This window comes from Sphaeramia orbicularis, chromosome 24, assembly GCF_902148855.1.
Source record: "Sphaeramia orbicularis chromosome 24, fSphaOr1.1, whole genome shotgun sequence".
Lineage (NCBI taxonomy): Eukaryota > Metazoa > Chordata > Actinopteri > Kurtiformes > Apogonidae > Sphaeramia > Sphaeramia orbicularis.
In genome coordinates this window covers 22835790-22842682 of record NC_043979.1, presented here as the reverse complement: position 1 = coordinate 22842682, position 6893 = coordinate 22835790, and the positions used below count along the sequence as shown (strand labels likewise).

Below are 6893 nucleotides of genomic sequence, written 5' to 3'. Positions count from 1 at the left end.
AAAGTGCAACTGATTCCAAAAAATGTCAGAATGATAAACCCATTACACAGCCGAGTTTGGGAATGATGCAGTTAATGCACAACACAACTTTCATTTATTTTCATTTAATTACCTCCGCCAAGGAGGTTATGTTTTTGCCAGGGTTTGTTTGTCTGTCCGTTAGTGTGCAACATAACTCAAAAAGTTATGGACAGATTTGGATGAAATTTTCAGGGTTTGTTGGAAATGGGATAAGGAAGAAATGATTAAATTTTGGTGGTGATCGGGGGTGGGGGGGCCCACGGGGGGGTGGGGGGCCACTGATCGTTAGTGTGCAACATAACTCAAAAAGTTATGGACAGATTTGGATGAAATTTTCAGGGTTTGTTGGAAATGGGATAAGGAAGAAATGATTAAATTTTGGTGGTATTCGGGGGCGGGGGGGCCCACTGATCAGCCTTGGCGGAGGTCTGCGCTCTCCGAGTGCTTCTAGTTATTATAAGTGCTTCAATTTTTTTTTTTTTTTTTTTTTTTTAAATATATAATTTTAAAAAGTTATGCACAGAATGTTAATTTGTCAAAAGAATGGTGTTTTGTTTCAACAGTGAGAATAAACCTAAAGTGACATTTGAAAGGACTGTTGAAGTGGAATCATGTTATTTACTTACCTGAGTACCTGACACTTGGAATCCGGCTATGCTGAGACTGAATAAATATGCCCCGTGTTTACCTTAACATTTAGTTACACCACTAACAGATTCAGAAAAACTTTTCTAACTAATTTGTTTCATATTTGAGGTGCTGAAACATATAATTGTAACTATTCATGTATAGTAGGTTATATCTTCTGAAAACCTTTACACAAATATGGCAATATTATAAGTAGAAGCACTCGGAGAGCGCAGACCTCCGCCAAGGCTGATCAGTGCCCACCCCACCCCCCACGCCAAGGAGGTTATGTTTTTGCCAGGGTTTGTTTGTTTGTCTGTCTGTTTGTCTGTCCGTTAGTGTGCAACATAACTCAAAAAGTTATGGACAGATTTTGATGAAATTTTCAGGGTTTGTTGGAAATGGGCCCCCCCATGGGCCCCCCTATCCCCGATCACCACCAAAATTTAATCATTCCTTCCTTATCCCATTTCCAACAAACCCTGAAAATTTCATCAAAATCTGTCCATAACTTTTTGAGTTATGTTGCACACTAACGGACAGACAAACAAACAGACAGACAAACAAACAAACTAGAAGCACTCGGAGAGCGCAGACCTCCGCCAAGGCTGATCAGTGCCCCCCCCTGTGTCCCCCCCCCGCCAAGGAGGTTATGTTTTTGCCAGGGTTTGTTTGTTTGTTTGTTTGTTTGTCTGTCTGTCTTTTTGTCTGTCCGTTAGTGTGCAACATAACTCAAAAAGTTATGGACAGATTTTGATGAAATTTTCAGGGTTTGTTGGAAATGCCCCCCCCCCCCCCCCCCCCCCCATCACCACCAAAATTTAATCATTTCTTCCTTATCCCATTTCCAACAAACCCTGAAAATTTCATCAAAGTCTGTCCATAACTTTTTGAGTTATGTTGCACACTAACGGACAGACAGACAGACAAACAAACAAACAAACCCTGGCAAAAACATAACCTCCTTGGCGGAGGTAATTATTAAGAAATAAAGTAGAATCATTACCTTATACAAAAAGAAACTGTCAAATGAAAGAAAACACTGCTGAAAGTGGAGATGAGTGAACAACTGACATCATGTACTGTATGTCATTAAATAAACTTACTATGCTATACTATAACTAAAATCTTACATATATTATGATGGATACCTTTAAGAAAGTGCCCTGCATTGACCCTAACATTTAGTTATACTTCTGATTAAGATCAAGAAAACATTTCTTAAGTAATGCTATAGTCGCATGCTGAAATGCATACTTGCAACTATTTATACCTTATTTCTAAAAACTTGAGGGTTGTATCTCCTGGAAACCTTTAGACAAATAAAGAAATATCAATACTGAGTAATGAAACATGATAACATACTGTAAAAGAAAGTGTTAAATGAAAATGGAGATGAATGAACAATGAAAAATAAACCAAAATTTGCAAGTAAAAATCTACACATAGTGATAAGCCATAACATTCTGACCACTGTGAGGAGAAGTAGTAATATAAAATTGATTATTTCATTTTGCCATTGCTTTTCATTAGGTTATACATATTAGGCACCAAGTGAACATTTAGTCCTTGAAGCTGATGCAAAGGAAATAGCAATACTGGCAACAGTAGGGCTCTCAAAATGACCAGTGTAATGAACTGAGTGACTTTGACCAGGGCCATATTGTAATGGTGAGGACTGGGTCAGAGTATCTCCACAGCTGCAGGTCTTGTTGGGTGTTCCTGGTCTACAGCGGTTAGTCCTGACCAGAACTGGACTAGGACATCCCAATCTCAGGACCACTGATCATCTGTGGGGGGTGTTAGACAAATAAATCCCTTCCATGGAGGTCCACCTTTCTACTTCTAGGACTTCAGAGATCTGCTGCTAACATCTTGCTCCAGATACCACAACACACCTTCAGAGGTCTGGTGGAGTCTAGGCCTCAGATCAGAGCTGTTTTTGTGGCAAAAGGAGAACCTACACAATATTAGATGGTAATAATGTTATGCGCCAATACATACTTGATCAGTTGTGGTAGTTCATTAACATGTAGTAAAATGGAAATCTTCTACAGAAAAGATTAGCATGTAATTTTACTTTTATTGCACTAAAACAAAGAGAAAAAAATGGATTTGTCATGATTTATAATTTATTATGCTACAATTTTACTGGTCCGGTCTACTTGAAATCAAATTGGGCTGAACTAAAATAAGTTTCACACCCATTCCTTAAAGAATCAGAGCTGTAAATGAAATGTTTTAGGAGTAGGATCACCTACATGCTTTTACTGTTAAAGCACTAAATCGTCCTCATTTATTTTGAAAATCCACAAAAAGTACACAAAAGAGTATATATTAAGTCATCTATTTTTCAGTTCCAGATACCTGTTACTAATGTTTTGTGCTTTTGGAGATCTAATGTGATCTGTAGGTTGTAATATACATGTGTAAATTATAAGCTGAGTCATAGTATTGTTAAAATGCACTTATTTTTGTAAAGAAAGTTGAAGTTATTCATGGTTATTCACATTCTGTGTGAAAGGATGGTTTGTAAATAAATTTACACCATGTAATTTTACTGTTATTGCACTAAAATGAAGAGAAAAAAATCGATTTGTCATTATTTATTGTTTATTCTGCTATAATTTTACTGGTCCGGTCTACTTGAAATCAAATTGGGCTGAATTAAAATGAGTTTGACACCCATTCCTTAAAGAATCATAGCTGTTAATTGTACACTACAAACAAAAAGTTAAGGATATTTTTAATTTTTGGGCTATTTTTGCAGTTGGGATTCTTGCACAGTGCTTTTTACTTTTTTATGTGTGAATGGAATTGAAACACATTTTTTTAAAATGACCAGATATAGTTTTATTTACAGATGGCAAAATGACCATAAATAAATAAATAAATAAATAAATAAATAAATAAATAAATAAATAACCATCCAGTATCTGGGTGCGCCTTTTAGGCACACTTTGCACTTCGTTTTAAAAAACTTCATATTATTTTTGACAATTTAAATAAGGTTAGAATTCAAAAGTTGTTCATTTTTGCATGATCTTTAAAATTCTGGCCACCAACTAAAATTTGCACATTGTAAACAAAAGAAAATTACAAGACTAGCATCTGTCTCCCAAGTGTGCCTAAAACGCACTATTTCTTCCATTTGATATGTATGATTAGGGCTGACCTTGATGTACAAAAATAAAATCAAATTAGAGCAGAAAAATAAATTAATATAGAATATTTAATAGTTTGATTTATAGGTGTGCCTTTTTTAGCACAATTGGTGACAGATGCTAGTAATTTTGTACATTTGACCTAGCGCCAAAAATAATACTGCAAATTAACCAATGTTGGAGTTAATCATTGACATATGCCAGGCTGCAAAAAATCAAATAATATGTGATCCACTTTTTATGTAGTGTATTGAAAAAAAATATTTTTTTTTGTGTTTTTTTGCATCCAACATGACACGGTGGTGCAGTGGTTAGCACTCATGCCTCACAGCAAGAAGGTCCTGGGTTCGATTCCAACACCAGTCGACGGGGGGTGGGACCTTTCTGTGTAGAGTTTGCATGTTCTCCCTGTGTCTGCGTGGGTTCTCTCCGGGTACTCCAGCTTTCTACCACCATCCAAAGACATGCTCTCACAGGTTAATTGGTTAATCTAAATTGCCCATAGGTGTGAATGTGAGAGTGACTGTTTGTCTCTATATGTCAGCCCTGTGATGAACTGGCGAAATGTCCAGGGTGTACCCTGCCTTTGCCCCTATTTAGCTGGGATAGGCTCCAAGCGACCCCCGTGACCCTAGTGAGGATAAAGCAGGTTAAGAAAATGAATGAATGAATGCATCCAAAAAAAATGGTTTGTTTACATTACAAACACGGCATTTAAAGGGTTAAAAAATGTGACAATTATTCAGTATTTGGTATTTTTTATTTACAGCTCAAGTTGATGAAATTGAAAAAAAGTGTTAAATAATTAAAAACAAACTATATGAAAACTTTTTTTGACATTATTCCACAAGTGTGTCAAAAATGCACACTTGGTGCTTAGTAAGGGCCTTACTGGACGAGATACTGGAGGGTTAACTTTTTGTTTGTACTGTACAGGGTGGGGAAGCAAAATTTACAATGAACATTTAGTTGTTTTTTCTCAGCAGGCACTACGTCAGTTGTTTTGAAACCAAACATATATTGATGTCATAATCATACCTAACACTATTATCCATACCTTTTCACAAACTTTTGCCCATATGAGTAATCAGGAAAGCAAACGTCAAAGAGTGTGTGATTTACTGAATGCACTCGTCACACCAAAGGAGATTTCAAAAATAGTTGGAGTGTCCATAAAGACTGTTTATAATGGAAAGAAGAGAATGACTATGAGCAAAACTATTAGGAGAAAGTCTGGAAGATACTATTAAAGAAGAATGGGAGAAGTTGTCACCTGAATATTTGAGGAACACTTGTGCAAGTTTCAGGAAGCGTGTGAAGGCAGTTATTGAGAAAGAAGGAGGACACATAGAATAAAAACATTTTCTATTATGTAAATTTTCTTGTGGCAAATAAATTGTCATGACTTTCAATAAACTAATTGGTCATACACTGTCTTTCAATCCCTGCCTCAAAATATTGTAAATTTTGCTTCCCCACCCTGTACATCTAGGGCTGTTAATGAGATGTTTTAAGATTAGGATCAACTTCCTGCTTTTGCTATAAAAGCCTTAAATCATCTCATTTATTTTGAAAATCCACACCGGAAGTCTATTGCGTCATTCCGTCGGACTTGACGCTGGTGACGCCCATTTGCAGCCGTCGCCCGCCCCGGCTGCTGGATCGGATCCTCCCTCCTGAGCGTCAAGATTGCCAGGCTGGATGTAGGATCAGCACCGCTATTGAAGACTACCGCAACAGGTAAATGAACAGAAATCATTCAAACGCTTGACAGGACACTACCAAATATTACAGATGCGGGACAGGGTCGATGTTGACCTTGTTCTTTCTGCTTCTTCTTAAAAGGTAGGTGGGATGTTCTGCTTTATTTATAAAATGAAAAAAAAAAAAAAAAAAAAACGACCAGTGAATCGTATTAACAATTTGATTGCAATGACCCACTGGATATTGAATGTGTGTTTTGTTATTTTCTTTAAAACATGTGTAAATTCTAACAGACCTGTCATTGTTCGCCTATTGTCTGTGTTTTGGATCAAAAACATCCAATAGCGTCTTGGATTTTACATGAGCTGAGAGGCATTTAACAATAAGCCCAAGTGACATGAACAGAAAACCCATTCCACATAATGCCAACACCTCTGAGTTTCCTTTAGCCCAGATTTTTAAGAAAATACAGACTAAAGCAGGTGGTACTATCAAGTGTCTTGAATACATTGTGTAATAATTATGGCTGGAAATGTTTTTTTTTTTTTTTTTTTACTGCTTTAGTTTTCAGTTGTAGAGCAATTGCAAAGATGGCTGTGATAGACAGGCCCCGAAAGGCAATTATTTTATTGTTTTATGACAGGAAATGTTGGTCCAGAGGTTATTTTTCTTGTAGGCTACTACCTTCCATCACAGTTTTTACTGGATATGAGTGTGATATAAAATGATATGATATATGAAAAAGACCTTCAGGATGGGAATGGAAGGGCCACATGAATATGGTTGTGTTCACTCAGCTGCAAAGTGCATGCATCTTGCAGTTTATAGTATAGGTTATGGTAAAATGATTAAATTAGTGAAAATTTAACACAAAAGCATCATTTTTTTTTTTTTTTTTTTTATCCCATTGACTCCAGTTCTAAAGCTGTGATCAGATGCACTGATGCTACAAACCAGTGTTTATTTTTAGTCCTTCATGAGGTTCGGTGCCGGCTCACAGTTAATGCATGCTGGAGTTCATTCACTGCAGAATAGACTAATTATAGAGATTGCTTGTGTGTGTATGTGTGTGTGTGTGTGTGTGTGTGTGTGTGTCTTCTGCTGATCTCAGTAAAAACACAAAGAGAAGGTTTTTGTCTTTGCTGAAATGGCAAAGTCCACCTGAACTGCAGTTCCTATGACATCTGCTCCCATCCTAGCAGGGTCTGTTGCATATCCACCTGCCAAAAAAACGTAGCATTACATAACACACACACGCAAATAGAGTCAACTGTGAAAGCGAGAAGCGATGAACATTATGACATTATCACTTGACAGTCGCAGAATCATGAATGTGGCTACTTTTTTTTTTTTTTTTTGAGGTCAAGTCAGCTTTAT

The 6893-nt window shown here is 36.8% G+C and overlaps 1 protein-coding gene across 3 annotated transcripts in view; it reads left to right on the top strand.

Moving 5' to 3' along the window:
* The first annotated feature begins 5429 nt into the window (after positions 1-5429).
* The window catches only part of itsn2a (intersectin 2a), a 97140-nt gene continuing 95676 nt past the window's right edge, over positions 5430-6893 (top strand). For all 3 annotated transcript variants that reach the window (XM_030128563.1, XM_030128561.1, XM_030128562.1), the window contains exon 1: positions 5430-5552. The gene's annotated coding sequence lies outside the window, so the exon portion shown is untranslated. The remainder of the gene's footprint in view (positions 5553-6893) is intronic.